This window comes from Lepidochelys kempii, chromosome 9 (genome assembly GCF_965140285.1).
Source record: "Lepidochelys kempii isolate rLepKem1 chromosome 9, rLepKem1.hap1, whole genome shotgun sequence".
Classification (NCBI taxonomy): Eukaryota; Metazoa; Chordata; order Testudines; family Cheloniidae; genus Lepidochelys; species Lepidochelys kempii.
In genome coordinates, this window is record NC_136388.1 from 40201684 (window position 1) to 40218262 (window position 16579).

Sequence of the window (16579 nt, forward strand, 5' to 3'; positions counted from 1 at the left end):
ACCAACAAGTTCATTATCTTGTAGTGAACCTTGAGGTGTATGGCAAGAACACTCACACTGTGAGCAAAGCAAAGCCTTGGAGACTTTTATTAAAATTAGTGAAAAAGCCAGAAAAGCTCCATGCCAGAAAACCAGAAACGAATAATACAGTACTGGAGATATCTGTGGTATTCTTCTTTGTATATGCTCTGAAATTCGCACACTTGCACCCTTCTTTGAGGCAAAAGGACCAGTCCTGTCTCTGGCATGCCAATGTGTCCCATGGTCCAGGTACCTCAATGCCCAAGATTGATGGTAGATAACAATAGAGCTGAAGGGTCAAATGATGGATAGCTAAGAACCCTCCTCATGGTGGTCTGACCTATTATAGGACCTGAGCACTATTATAAATATTCATGCTAATGCTCAGCCTATTGTGCCCAAATCTAACTCACCCTCATAATATTGGAGTGCACTTATCCTACAGGTTAGCATATTTAAACATATTAATGCTATTTTAACTTACCCTATCTGTCACCTCTTACTCAAGCAGAATTGCGGCTATCACTTCCACGTCCTGCAGTTGCTATTTTCTGTTAAATTCCAACTCCTGCCATTAAGCAAGCTATTATTAGCTCCCCAAAATCTAAGGGTAACTGTCAGATCATTTATCTGTGCCAAAGGTGACAAGCCTACTATATTTATGCTAACTTGCTTAAGTTAATGTCTTGTAGGATACAGGTCTGGAGGTTCCTTGCATTACAACCAAATATAATGAAGGTAAGCCAGCCCTATGGGCTGCTGCTTTTTTTTTTTCTCCTGTGTGTGTGTGAGCATGCAATCCAGCCATGACAATGTTGCGTAGTACCTTTCAAAATCTGTTTTCTGATAAGATTCATGAAATGATTTTAAATTATTCGAACCTCATCCAAATTGATCCTGTTTGGCTTTTGAGAGCCATGGTGATGGCAATAGGCCATGAGGTCATCATTTAATGTAAAGTAGACAGGAGAAATCCAGTAATCTTATTAGCTGTTATAAATTCTAACATCGGTGCCAGTCACTGGCACAGCTCACTGGGCTTGGTTCCGAGGATTAACAAATAGACATTAACCCTGCCCCATTTTATAATTTTAATAAAGATGCTAATATTATAATTGTGTTATATTAGTTTGTGCCAAATTGCATTGACATTCTGCCTTTGGGCTCATGTTTAACACCAAACTATGTATAAATTAATACAGCATAATACATGTTCTGTCATGTCTTATTGCTTAATTGTCCTCAATGAGTGAAGTACAACAGATATTCAATAATGTTTCTAAGAAAAGTTTATGGATGCCCTGTGCCGGTTTGCCACTAAATATAAATTTGCCCTCAGATGCTAGTTAGCTTGCGGCTTACTCATTTGTAACTGGACATTTCTTACCAGGATAAGTGATGTACAGTTTCCAGATGTTCTCAGTTCTGAACTCTGGGAGAGATGGGAAGTCCTGATTAGCCTTGGATTTTAGTTTGCTACATTGAAGAAGGAGTGAAGCATGATTGAGCTCTAATAGAACCTTACTCAAACCAATTCCGAATCACATTTTTCATGATTTTCAGCACTGTTCAATTAAACAAAAATTAAAATGATTAAAAACTTGAACCTGTTTGTCCATTTTATGAAAGCATTGCCATACATTCATCCAAATTCTTTTGAACAGACTTTGGTAACAACACGAATGGGATTGCTTATGTGCATAAAGTTAAGCAAATATATATGATTTCAGGATAGGAGTCTAAATTTGGAAAAGAAGTCTCGCTGGAAATCCCCTCTTGGTGCTAGCTGAGTGGGGGTAGGTAGCAGGTGAACGGTCGGTTTAGAAGATGGAGTGGTAGCTGTGTGGGGAAGGTTTGTTTGTGAGAGACTGGACGGAGAGTGAGAGGCGAGAAGGGGTCAGATGGAATCATTGCTAGGCAGCTAGTGAGAGGTTTATATGGAGCAGGGAAATGTGTGTTGCTTCCTCATAATAGACCCAGGTTGTTCTTTTACATTAGAATTTCAGGTCCACAGAAAGGAAATTTCTGCCTTTGCTCATTAGAAATGGAAGTAGCCGGAGAGGGGAGGGCACAAGGAAAGCAAAGGCAAAAAAAGAACAGCTCACATTGACTTCAAAGGGACTCAGGGCACTCAACATTTGCAAAATCAGGCCTTTTGGGGATCCAAATCACTTTTCTGATTGGAAACCCATTTTCTCCCCAACATTATTCACTAGCCAATAAGCCATCTGGGATGGTACCTCTCTGTTCGAAGCATTAGCTTGTCTAATCTAAAACTGGCTTCCCCTGTCTTTGTTATATTTACTTTTCTGAGACAGAGACCTTCCTAAGACCTTGTGCCCCCAAAATAGAATACTTTGTGTGGCAGCCAGACTATCAGAAAACTGACCCTTGGAAACTCTAGCCCCATTTGCTAGCAGATTAGCAAAATTCAGTAGCATCTTCACATTCATTTTAAGTTAATTACAGTCCTTCTTACATGCACAGCCAAGGACTAGAACAATAGTTCTCAACCTGTGGTCTGTGGGCCGCTTGCAGCCCAATCAGCGCACAACTGCGGCCCATGTGACAACCTCAGGGCCATACAGATAGTATTGGATGTGGCCCACATAACACATTGTGGGTTGCATATGTGACCCACAATGGTAAATAGGTTGAGAACCACTCAACTAGAGAGATACTGTAGCTGAGCTGAGAAGCCATGTTGTAAAAGTAGGTCAGATTCACCTTTGCTGCACTACCTTGTGAAAGTTGATATAAACAGCTGCCTTGCCTTCATCTTTCCAGCATCTGAATGCATTGTGACAAAGGCACATTATTTAATCCTTCCTAGGTGGTGGTTGATGCCACATTCTCTCTCCAGGCGCAAGCCATCTAGGTCTCTTTCCCTATTCTCCACACATCACACTTTTTTTCCTGTTTTCTTCTCCAAAAAGATATTAGTAAATGTCTTAGTGCTGTTCCTATTTTCCATGTCTTTGTTTTTAATCTGCCTATCTCAGCATTTATACTGCACTCATTAATGTGGAATTAAAAATATAGTTTGGTTTAAGGGCAAATGCACTAGGTGGGCAACCAGGAGACTGTGGGTGAAAGCCTGGGCACATTGAAATCAATGAAAAAACTCCTGTTGACTTTTGTGGAGCCAGGATTTTACCCAAGTGTCACCTCTTCTTCTGACTACTAGGTGACCTTATAAAAACATAGATTGGTAGGTATCTGAGTACCCATTGCACTCACCACCAGGTTATGTAGATGTATCTTTTGTTGTTCTACTCTGTTGTTCTACTCTGGCAGATGAATCAGATCAAAGGTGAATAATACCTTCTTCAACTTCTTACATCTGAGCTCTGTTACAATAAACATTTCCCTCTTTACTCCCTCTAGCTCATTCTGAAGTTTGCTCTGCATTTAGACTACTTTATACAGCGTCTCTGACTCTCCCCACCTCAGCCATTCTTCCTCATCAGCCCTCAGATTATGAGGCTATACAAATGAATAATTCATCATAACACTCTCCCCTTTCAGGATTGTTTTCTCAGCTCTAGAAACTAACTTCCAGGTAGAACTAAAGACTAGCAATGGCCAGCCAAGGGTTACTTCCTCTTTGAATACAATGCTGTATATATAATCATATAACTGATTGAATTGCTTAAGGAGCTAAAAGGCATACACATTGATTGCAATTTAAAAAAGAAATAAACTATGATTGTGCTGTGATACTAGAGTTCCTACAGCATTTTCTTCTGTGTACTGTTCATTATTCTGATACCATGTCAAGATTATTGGATTTTTTTTTTCAGAGGTCATCACCGTAGAATATATTTCATGTGTTTGCACATTGTCAATTTCAAACATTTCCTCATAGCTTTTAACACCCTTAGTATTGGAGTACTCATTTGATATGGGAGTGCAACTCCCCCTCATGACAGTCTGCACATCAAGCAGTTACATTGATTTATAACCCTTATGGAAAAATCCCATAGAACTTAAAAGAGAAACAAGTAGCTTTTTATAGATTTTTCACGCTATGAAATTCTATAGGAGAGAGATTATCGTCTGTTCAGTTTTATATGTTTTTGAGTAATTTCTATAGAAACCTATTCATCCCTATTAAATTGTAAAAGACTTCTTTCCATACTTAAAAAAAAATTGGGACAGCAAAAGAAAACACATGACCAAAATAAAAAAAGATAATTTATGTGAAACAAAGGCAAGTTAAAATGTTTCTTGGATATGTATTTCCTCTAATAATGTGGACGTTCGTATATGTTTTGATAATTTCTGTGATCATATTAATGTGGAAGTAAAGCATGCTTGCTTTTCCCCCCTTACACTGCCACTCGGGGGTCAATGAAATTGTGTCCTGTTGAGATCCTGCTTTCTAATGGCTAAAAAACCTGCTAACACAAATATTAATCTGATTGTTTTTTAGGGTTTTATTCAGTGTTGGAATATACTGGCTGAGCCCCAGTAGTTGAAATGAGCCTTGGTACGTCACCACCAAAATCAATCAATAGTTGTATATTTTGAGGCAAAATAATTGCACTCTGACCCAAGAAACATTTGAGAGAAACTAGATATGAGGTGACTTCTTTTATTAGACCAACTTCCGCTGGTTAATGAAACTGTTGTAATTCTGCTACTGAAAACTTGGAGCACTGTACCATTCAGAAAAATGAGATGATCAACTCAAATAACTTGTTGTGATGGTGGCAGAGCAGCTGCCAGCTCATGCCAAGGCTCCTAGGTCTCAACTGAACACTGACAAACACATTGCTGGAATCAGTCTGGCTCATCTGTGTGGTGGTATTGCTCAAATAGGTAGTAGAGTTATAAGAATGTGTTCCATGTTGAGACTTTATGAAATACTTGTAAATTGCGGAATGCATTGATCATACTTATAATATCTGTATCTCACGTTATAAGGTACTATTTAAGGGTTTACTCTGTAACTGTAACTTGCCAGGCAGCAGAGAAATACTAGTTCCAACAGGAGGTGTTCTCTCCTGCCTGTCAAAGGAGGCCCATCAACGCCAGACAAACTATTGTGGAATATCAGAGGACAAAAAAGGCTTTGCTGATTCCCCCCTTCCTTCCCCCACCAAGTGGAGACATTCAAGTGAATCCCTCCCAACATGTGAATTTGCAACTCAAAGTGGAAGGGGGAAAGGAGTAAAAAGCCCTAACAAAAAGGAAGTGCCTCTTTTATGCTGCTTGGATTCTGAGGGGCAAGGGATTTACTAAGCACAAGCAAAAGATCCCCTGTGCTTGGCCTGGGTTAGCCCTAAGGGGTTACATAGAGTTTGCTTATTATAGAAGCTTCTATTTCTTTTTGAAACTTAAGATTGGAACTCATTCGTGTGTATTTACGTTTTAACTGCTTTAACCTTGCAAATCATTCTTATTTCCTTTCGCTAGTTAATAAACCTTTAGATAGTTTATTATGGGATTGGTTACAACCATTGTCTTTGGTGTGAGGTTTAAGGTGCAGTTGTCTTAGTGTAATTGAACGGCCCTTTGGGACTGGGAATAGCCTGAGTATCATTGTGATTCTTTGGTGTAAGGGACCATCTATCATAAAGTCAAACTTACCTGAGTGGCAAGATAAACCGGAGTACCCAAGGGGACTCTCTGTGACTCCATGTTAAGAGTGTATATAGTGCTTGATGAGTTTACACTTGATAATTGATTGGTGAAATATAAGTACAGAACTTTCAGCCAGTTTGGTGTGTGCGCCCTGCTTCTTAACTGTCTGCCCTGAGGTTGGTACTCATGCTTTTCAGCCACTGCAGGACAGCTTGATGCTTGCAACTTCCACATATATTATATAGGGAGACCAGCTGTTCCACATATTCCAGTAGGGACTTCAAAGCTGGAGCAGCAATCTGATTTCAAGACAGACACCACATCTTGGGTACAGTTCACAGTAAATAATTTATAAGGCTAAGCAGTTTGTTGGAGGAGACAAGTGTGTAGAGAGAAAGTGTCAGGAGTAAGGTCTACAACTATCTTGCTTACCTGATAGCTTAACCCCTCAGACTGTCTAACAAATGCAGCTGGGCCCCAGTTTAGCCGCCTGATTGGCCCAACTGCCCAACTGGCTGAAGGGATCAGCAGACCTGCTCTTAAGACCAGCAGCAGCAGGATGCTGGCTGCTCAATGCATGCGCCCATAGCTGCAATCTATCCTGTGCCTGCCCTACTCCTAGTCTTGTCCAACCCTGCTCCTGTTTTGCCCAGTCCATTCCATACTGACTTCCTCACTATCTGATTCCTGGCTTCAGTTCCTGATTGGCTCTGACCTCTTAACTCTGGTTGCTAGCTTTTTGACTCCAGCTCGGATCCCTGGATCCTGCTCCAATTGCTAGGCCTGACCACCCATGTCCTGGTTAGTGACACAGTGTCAATAAAGGTGGTGGAGTGAAATGCTAAATGGAACAGTCATACAGTAAACTAATCAGGAAGAGAATATAGGGGTTATTTTGGAAAAATCATTAAAACCATTAGCCTTGTGTACAGCAGCAGCAGTAGAGAGTGGGGAAAGGAAGGAAAGATGGAACAGTAGGTTAGATTAGCAGAAGGACAATATAAAAGACAGGAGGTAATACTTAACTGTGATTATGAAGTGCTTAGACCTCTCCTGGAATATTGCCATGCAGTACTGGTCACTCCACTACAGGAAGAATATTACCTCTGATAGGATGCAATGTACAGCAACAAGAATGATATACAGTCTCAAGAACTCAAGTTAAGGGAAAGAGTATAGGAACTGGGTCTAGTCACAGTGAATTAGATGAAATATTGGGGATTGAACTGAAGCTGATAGAGAGAATTTTTTTACACTGGTTGTTTATAAAAACTAGGTGCCAAAGTAAATTATGGTCCCAGACATAAATAGGAAGCTTGGATAGAACATATGTACAGAATAAGGTCCTGATTCAGCAAAACATTGTAAGAACAATCTCAAGTCCATCCTTATTCAACAAGAGTAAGATTTTTCAAGAGTGCCTAGGTGAATGTCTGACACGTAAGCTCCTAAATCACTTAGGGTATGACGACACAGAATTTTGGAGTCCGTGAAAGTGAGCCCCCCAGGTCTGGTTGACAGACTTGGGCTAGAAAACTCATGCTAGCTCTCTTAAAAATATCTGTGTAGACAACACTTTGAAGCTGTGGCTCAGGCAGGACCTTAGGCTCTGAACTCAAAATGCATCTCAAATTTATTTTGGGAGGAGAAAATTGAAAGTAGGCAGAGAAAAGGGCAATTATAATCAAGGCAATGTGCTTATATCAAAATATTTAATGCTTTCTCCTTTCTTTTTCACTCTGTCATGTCAGGGTAGATGAAAAAAGCCAACCACAGCTTATCAGGAAAACATGTGGAGCAATATTTACAGAATCCGAATTCCTGATACAGGAATAACAACCTAATGGAGTTGTGTTGTTCAGCGTCATAAGAACTCTGGGAACATTCTTCGTGAAATAAATGCTCTACCTGATTTTTGCCATTCATCAATTGTCTAAATCACTACAGGCTGTCTTCCCGCAAATTTTAAGCATTTGCAGCTACTGGAATTGTAAGGCCAAGCAAAAGAAGTATTGCTATAGCTCTAACACATCTTCAAGGCTTAATGAATGACTTATACAAATTTGAAAATGCACAAGTAAAACAGGTGTCTGGGATTAATTTATTTTAGGGCACAAGGAGAAGTTTCCTGATCTTTACACACATCCCTCTCTCTCTTTTTCAAACGAAAACCTCATCACTCAGCAAAGTACTTGAGACAAACAAATCAAAAGTAAATGCAGATCCCTGGGTGATCCACCAACAGCAAATTCAGGGGATTGGTAATCAGATTTGAGCCTTTCACCTCTGTTTAGCCAGTTGAAATCTAGCCCAACAGCTGCACCTTCTGAGGGCTGATCAGTTACCCATGTGAAATTAGTTTGTTCTCAGCCCATCTTGTTGGGGACAGGTGTCTTCATCCCCAAACCTACCACCACTGGCTATAATTTGTGTACATGTTAGTAATCTCAATGAAAGAAAGACATCCTTCCTTTCGAGGTCTAGGTCAGGGTTAAGGAATATTGGCAGGGTTGTATGAGAAGCGTGCACTGCTGCTACTTTTGTTATATCTGTTTCATGGATTAAACAGAGACTTCAGTCTCCAGGACTTTCAATTCAACACTTTTCAGATGCTCTAAATTCACACACAAATTATTTATTTACTTATTTTATTCTTTACCTCTGCCAAAGGAAGCAGAAGGAGAATGTGTCTGTAATATACAGGAGTGCTCCTCTGTTTGCGATGACTTCCTGGGCCCATTTGCCTCCCCATCCCCACTCTAGAAGTATAACCCGCAGCCAATTCCTCCCTGCCTCTCTTTATGCTTCCCTCTGCCACCTGTGTACCTGCTAAGGCTAGGTGGGCCTAGGGCTACTATCTGGATAAAATCTTATTGGAGCAACCACCTGTGCTTCCTGGGGAAGTTTCTGAGTAAGTTTTTCCCTGGATGCTGGGAATATTTTAGCCTTGTTTCCAGTATATCCTGAACTTTACTCTCTGGTTTAAACCTGGACCCTTTACTCTTTTTTTTTTTTTTTATAATAAGTATGGAAATCTTGATTTTGATCTTACATATGCCCACGTAACTCCTGTGACTTCAGGGAAATCACTCCTTGGTCACACAGATCAGACTGAAAACCTCGGAGTACTCTTGTATCACAGCCCAAGTTCTTCTGAGGCATTTTTGCTTACCTTTTCTGAAAGAGATGATCTCTGAAAGGGCCCAGAGGTAACATTCTGACAGTTCACATCTTCTGTGAATTTTGAATCCGTAGAGGTGAACTGTTCTTCTGTCTGATATATGCATGATATGTGTATCCAGAGAGCAAGAGAGAGAGATTGTACAGAGATTGTATATGTGATGTTCTGAGTGTATTCTATCTTGCTAGCTGAATTCTAAAGTTTATCTCACTGAATCTTCTTCCTTTGAAATGTCAGCTTTCTAAAGGCCATATATTGAGATGTATTTTTTAAATATACCTGTAAGCAGTGTAGTGATTAGCAAATCTGCAAGCTTTAGATGTTACTCGTATCTTAAATAGACACTCTCTTTTTAAATACTTGAATTTTAAATAACTGATGCACTCAAAAGTAGGGCTAGGTGCAGTGGTCACACTTAAAACCATCACAATTTTGCCTTAGCTAGGCATGTAACTTTGCCAGAGGGCTTGCAGTATTCTCTACTCTATAACTGGGAGGTATAATTCCCTCCTCAGATAGGTGGACATGTGTTAGCTCTGTTTGAGCTAGCACCCTAAAAATAGCAGTGTGGCCACTGCAGCATAAGTGGCAGCTCGGGCTAGCTATCTGAGTACCTACGTAGGATCTAGGATGGGATTTTACTCGGGCAGCTGGCCCAAGCCACTGCCTGTGCCATGGTAGCCACGCTGCTATTTTTATCTCAACAGGTCAATCAGAGCTACCACATGTATGTCTAGCCAAGTTCAGAATCGCACCTTCCAGCTGCAGGGGAGATGTACCCTTATTAGAGGGTAGAGCATGGGCACACTGCACTGTACCGCTGGTGAATTCTGCCCATAGATTCCAGTGCAACTGGCCCCAGAAGGATCACCCCAATTGTCCAGCTAAGTAAACCTATTATTCCACACAGTGTTTTGTGTCCACATAATTTTAAAGATATTTGAAATACAATTTCGAGTTGTTTGAATAACTGATTTTTCATTTCGCTGGCAGTTCCAACCCCCTCCCCCAACAAAACTATCATTTCGGGGGGTGATTTTTTCCCCTTTTTCCCCAGCAAATTTTGACACATTCACAAAATATTTTGTTCAGCTTGATTCTGCAGTATTTGCAGAATTGAGGCCGATATTGAGAACTGGGTCATTTGTATTAGAACTGGGGGCAAAATTTTTCGACAAAAAGCTTTTGCCCAGCTCTGACACAAATAACATATTTCCCAATATTGGCCTAAATTCTGCAAATACTTATGCATGTGCTCAACTTTACACATGTAAACTCCTGATTACAGCCCTAGTTATTTATTGGCAATAATATCTCCATCCCCCCCATGCCATTAATTTAAAAGAAGGAGGCAAGGAAGATGAATAAATATTTGAAACTCCAGTGAGAGAGCTCTGAGTGGGAATAGCTGATGCAAGGATAAGAAACTTTTCCAACAGGAGTCCAAGAACAGCAGAAAACACAGTCAATCGAAACCAGTGGAAAGAGAACATTTGAACAATAAAGCTTCCCACGCTTCCATCCCGGTGATTGTAGCCACAGTGCACCTGGCTCCAAACAATATCTGTTCTCTTGAAATGTTTGTCTGGTTAGGGATGATCCAGCTGTCAAATACAGAGTCAGCAGAAGTTAAAGATGAGCCTGGTGCAGCTGTACAAAACTCTCCAGGTTGCTAGGTTTCTGGAAGAGCATGGTTTAAAATAAATTCATCTTAATCCCACATTCATTTTTAGGGAAATAATAGAAAAATAATTATAATCAGGCATGGAGTGAGCCAAACAGTAATCAAGAGCCAACTGCAGCGAGGAATATTTTAAGAGCAAGAACTGAGCTAAAGGAGGGTTGCAAGGCATGTGTGCACATAAATTATTAAACTATGTTGCTGCTATTATTCAAACACATTGTGGCCTGAATTAAAACCTACCTGCTTGCACAGAGCTAGGAAAGCAGTTTTTATCTCGCAACAGCATGATGTTAGTAAGCAGCTCTTGTTGTCGAGTTTACAGTTTATACTCTGACCTTCAAGGATGGCAATTTTGCTGAGGAGACCATATGATATTTCTTTGAAATAAATGGGCTTTACATCTGTAGAAATATTTATATTTACATCTATAGAAACAAACAATACAAGTTGTTTGTGTATTTTATTTACTGCAAAGGTTCAATCTCCATAAACACAATCCTTTGTTTCCCACCCTCAAGAGAATCTATGGGCCAGATCCTCAGTTCCCTGGAGCCAATGGAACTATGCTGATTTACACCAGGTGGGGATCTGGTCCTTATAGCCTGGCTGTTGATTAATTATCTTCCAATATGATTTCATATGCAGCATATCAACAATATCTTACCAGTGGTGAAGGATTTGTGTGTCACGTTGAAATAATCTCATTCCAAGCATTCACAGAGGGAAGGAGGGGAAGGAGAGGCCTGTGACTATACCACGGAGGCACTTGCTTTACCATTTAAGAAGCAGCACTAACAGTTTTAGAGGGAGATTTGCTCCTCTTCTTCCTGTTCACATGTTTGTGCCTCTGAATTGGCCTCCTAAGGCTCATGATGTTAGGACCCTTCCTCCCATCCAATCACTCTTCCCAACACACAACTGGGTCTCCCTATTATTCCACTAGGTTTCAGGTCTCTAAGAGGCTGTTATCTTCAACTCTTGTGAGTTCCCCTAGTCTGAGCATCAGAACTCATGGGATGTGGACAGGGCCATCCTCAGGCATACGCAGCATATGTGCCTGCGTAGGTCACCCGAAAATTTGGTTTCAGAGTAGCAGCCGTGTTAGTCTGCAAAAAGAAAAGGAGTACTTCTGGGGCACCCCTGGGTCTTAGTGTCTACCCTCCCGTCTCTTCCTATCCTTGTTCTGACTTTTCCTGCAGGCTCCCACAGCTAGCTGCTGCAGCCTGGTGAGTCTTCCTCTGGAGGGGATTTAGTCACTTAAAAGTGAAAAAGCCTGCCAGATCTATGAGCACAACATTGAAACTTTTCAGAGTAACAGCCGTGTTAGTCTGTATTTTCAAAAAGAAAAGGAGTACTTGTGGCACCTTAGAGACTAACCAATTTATTTGCGCATGAGCTTTTGTGAGCTACAGCAAACTGTTAAAGATCCATTCAAGGGGTAATGAAGCCATTTAACGGGCATTTGCCAACCCTCAGGTATATACTGTCAGTTTCTGAATTTACTGATTGCTACTCTGAAACCTGACAAAAACAGTTGTGCGTTACTGTAATATTTACTCAGAACATGTTAGTCTATAGGACCGTAGTTTAAAATTTGCTTTTAATATATTTCATTATGTGTTGCTGAAGATTATAAAATCACATCTCTAAAAAATCCTTGCATAGATTTTTAGATGCACAATCTGAGTATTCACCTTTAACCTTAAATTTTTGGATCTTCAGACCTATAGTTTAAGTAAATCCTTCAAAAGATCACCCTTCTCTAAAATACACATTTTAATTGTAATTACTATAGTACAAAAAACTTGCTTCCAAAGTCTTTCTGTCCTTTTTGTCCATCCTTTTCTCCCTTCACCCCCCTGTTGAAGAGAGCCCTTAAAGAGACAACACCCCTTTCCTTCCAGATAGGGAAACTCATTTGTCCAGCTTTCTTTAGTTCTGACTATTTGATGAACTAATTTTAAGAGAGCCCTCCAGCAAAATCAGTACCTTAGTAAGATATAAAATCCTTTGTTATACCTAAAATCTTTGGAAACATATGTTTTAAAGTTGGTGAAATTTCATAAATATGTCTATTGTTATAGAGATCACACAGAGTAAATTAGTGTTCCCTTTTCCTAAAAGAAATGAACATTGTTATGAACACACTAAACCTCTGTGACTGATTAATTTAAAAAAAGTCTTTGTTTCAGTGAGTTAAATATATAGTAATCTGGAATGACTACTTTATGAAGGCTTAAGAGTACATTTAAAATATAAAATCAGCTTAGAAATACTAAGAAAATGTAAAACAGAGAAGAGCTGCATCATGTATTCCATAATATTTAATATTGTATTCAGCAGGATAGCTGACTTGCCCTTACTACAAAGTTTTTGCAAATAAATCTTTGACAAACTTCAGGTTTTATCAAAAAACCTGTGACTGACATTTTTTATTCCCAACTTTAGTGCTTTTAATTAGGTACCTTCTACAGGTCCAGTCTTCACCTTCTGGCTTGCAGTGGAAAACATGCTCCATTTTCTTTAGAAAGAAATTGCAGAAGAGTGTTTTTTTCAAATGTCATTTGCTTCATTTGGGTTCAGGGATTTGGCAGGGAGGGGGAGGGAAGAGAGGAGAGGGCAGGGCCTGGGCAGGGCCTGTGGCAGAGCAGGGGTGGAGTATGGGCGAGGCCACAGGGAGAAGAGGTGGGCTGGGGAGCTATCCTCCCCAAGTGGCAGCTTCACCCACTGCCCATGACAGCAGGTCAAAGTGGGTTGACTCCCGCACACCCAGTGCGTGCTGCAGTGTCTTTAGGCAGGGGCCATATTCACAGAGCCGAATGTGCTGGTGCCACGCACTCTGCATGAGGGAGAGGGTACGGGGGTCTCTGTGGGGAGCTGTGACTCTCCGCCACTGTGAGGCGGGCAGGGCGGTTCGGTATCCTTTGCAGCCTCGTCTCTCTCCCTCACCCCGCGGGCTGCGAGTCCAGGCTTCCATCAGGCATAGGGACACCAGTTTAATAATACCACGTAGGGCCCCATAAATCCTAAGGACGGCCCTGGGTGTGGCGGTAGCACCCACACAGATCCCATGAATGGAAGAGGCAGAAATCTGAGATCTGATGGAATAGGAACCCCTGAAATCTTGCTATTTGCACATGCAAGCCAGCTTCTTAGAGCTTCCCAGATCTGCTGAGCACCCATGATGGTACAACAGGTAAGAGTGAAGGGTGGGATTGAAGTGTGCCTGACTCAAGGCCATCCAGTTTGCCCTTGTCTTGAAGGCTGTCTATGGCATGGCTGCCTAAGTAGTGGACTGTAGGCAGTAATAGTCAACTACTATTGAAGGTCCCCATGGAGATTCAAACGGACCTCTAGCTCCCTGACACCCCAGCAAGCCTCCATTCTCCAGCTGCTCCACCACAGCTTTAGGCTGGGACTGATTTGTCCCTTGCTGCCTTAAACTCTCTGAGTGTGACGTTGATTTTGTTACCCTTTCCTGGCAAGCTTTTGTTCAGATGCTATCAGCTGGAATAGATTTTTCCCCAGAGGAACAGCTTCAGGGCTCTTTCCCAGATCTTTTTGGTTTTCATCCCCAGAAGTGAGCAGAGTTGCCCTGGGTGAGGAGCAGTTACAGGTGAGCCATAATTATATGGAAATATGTGGTGATGTTGCCAATTTAATACCTTGCAAGGATAAAACAGCATATTGGTAAAATGTTGAAGAAAAACATTTTGTTCTGAACTAGCAGTTTTTTAATATTATGAAACCATTTGTAGCTGTTAAAATTCCAGACAAATAGTAGTACTTTGTACTTACTTAGCGCTTTTCTTGCGAAGATCTCAAAACAAAATGGTTAAATATTATCTTCCATTACACAGATGGGGAAAGGACATACAGAGAGGTTAAATGGCTTCCACAAAGTCACACAGACAGAGCCAAGAGTAGAACCAAGGTTTCATGATGCTGAGCTTCATGCTACAGTATAGCTCCATGCTTAGTGAGCAGAGCTCTCAATGGCTGGAGTGGGTGGGTGTTCTGCAAAGAAGGGAGCCTTGCATGCTTTTTATTCAACAAGAATAGGTAGCATTGACGCTGAAACAAGAGAAAGTCAAGGACCATAATAGAGTCTAGTCTATAAGCATGTTAACATTACTTTCACTTTATTCAGTCTTAGTGTATCATTTGTTTAAATAAAATCTTCAGGTGTTTCAAAGATGTATCATTTGTTTAAATAAAATCTTCAGATGGCAAGCTGGAAATTCTGTTGAAATTCAAGGTGACTTTAAAAAGTGTGAGTGCAGGAAAGCATGACCTCCAAATCTTATTTAAAGGGCAATCTACTTGGATCCATGAAATGCAAACGTTACATTTGTTTTTTATATGCTAATATATATTTGCTAATATAATTTCTTTTGCCTCATTCCAAATGAATCCCATAAGTTCACATAAATAACAATGTTTTTAGTTTTAGAAATTCTATACGGCAGATAAAATTGAGGCACTTTAAGGTGTAGCAGTGAGAACCCTGCACAAACAAATGATGAAGTGCAGCTCCAGATCCCCTTGGAAAGGCCATGACATCTATCAAGCCCCTACTACTCCACTTCTAAGGTGAAGGAGATTCAAGGGCACAGGAATAATTTTTGTAGTGGGGGAGCTGAAAGCTAGTGAACAAAAGTGTAAATCATTTGATTGTTATTTCTTCAAGTCATGTGGTGCTTATCTTACTTCCAGTACCCCTCAGGGCACCTGAAGGGGTTGTATGGTTTGTGAGGGTGCAGAGAAGGTCTAGAGTTGCCAAACTAACCAATTAGGTAAAGAAGACTCGAAGAGCATCTTAACTGGCTCATGCATTTCATTGTGTCTGTCACAGTGCATGCTGAAATCGATAAGGAACATAACATATTTATTTTAATATTGCTCATTTACTACTGTATTTTTCAACTATTTTTGTCCCCAGGGGTTGAGAGAGCATCCATTTCCCATGGAGGGACCTGCACAGGTAGAGTATGGACTCTTAAATCCAAGCTGCTCTAATTATCTCAGTGCACGTTAAAATTGCCAGTATGATTTTTAAACAGCTGAAAACCCCGGTTTGTTTCATGTTTGGCTAACTGAAGAGGAAGGGTATATTTTTAAAGAACAACTATCATAAAAATGCTTTGCAAGGTGAACAGAAGCATGAGAAATTTTAGCTCTGAAAGGTAATTTTAAAAAAAGCAAATAAGATCTCTTGGGTGTGGGAGGAGGGAAGGAGGTTCAGAATGGAAGTACCATGTCAGCTACAACTAGAAAATGGATCAAAGCAAACCTATGCAAATAGTCCTACAATGAAAACGCCAAGCTCCTTAATTTTAGTGGGCAAATATAGCCATGTTAATAAGAGTCATTGTGTTAAGCAAATCCTTATAGAACCAGCATTAAATTTAATCTGTGACTGTTAACAATGTTTTCAAATGAGGTATTAAAATATTGTCTCAGTGGGAGTGAATGAATCAAAATAAGAGATGAAATAAAAGAATCCTCAGTTTTTAATGAGTTACACTTCATTAACAGCTTGGGAAAAACCCTTCATTGGATGTACAGCCACCCATTGCAGCCAGGGGTGGCAGGTTTGTATAATTTTTGGTGGTGGCCAGAACGGGTCCAAGTCCCACGCCACCCCACACCTGCCTAAGGCTCTGGGAGGGAGTTTAGGTGTGGGAGGAGGGGGTGTGGGGCATGGGGCTGGGCCGGGGATGAGGAGTTTGGGACACAGCAGGCAGCCTGCGCTGGAGCAGGGGGCCAGAGGGGAGGACTTCCCCCAGCCCTCTCCCCGCTGGCAGCAGTGAGCTCCAGGGGAGCGGGTGTCCCCTCGCCAGCCCCCACACCATGAGAATCATCCAAGATCCCCCAGGCTGCTGTTCAGGAGGTCCAGCCAGGATAACCCCCCTCTCCCCCGGAGTCAACTCGGAGACACCTGCCGGTGTGTGTATGTGGGGGGGGGTTGCCATGTGCCTCCTCCCCTCCACGGATGCAGCAACAGCCACAGCCTCAGCCTCCCCCAATGCCACTCCCTAGTAGCAGTGGCAGCGGCTGGCGAGGGAGCACAGTGCAGAGCTGCAGGGGGTAGCTGCCCACTG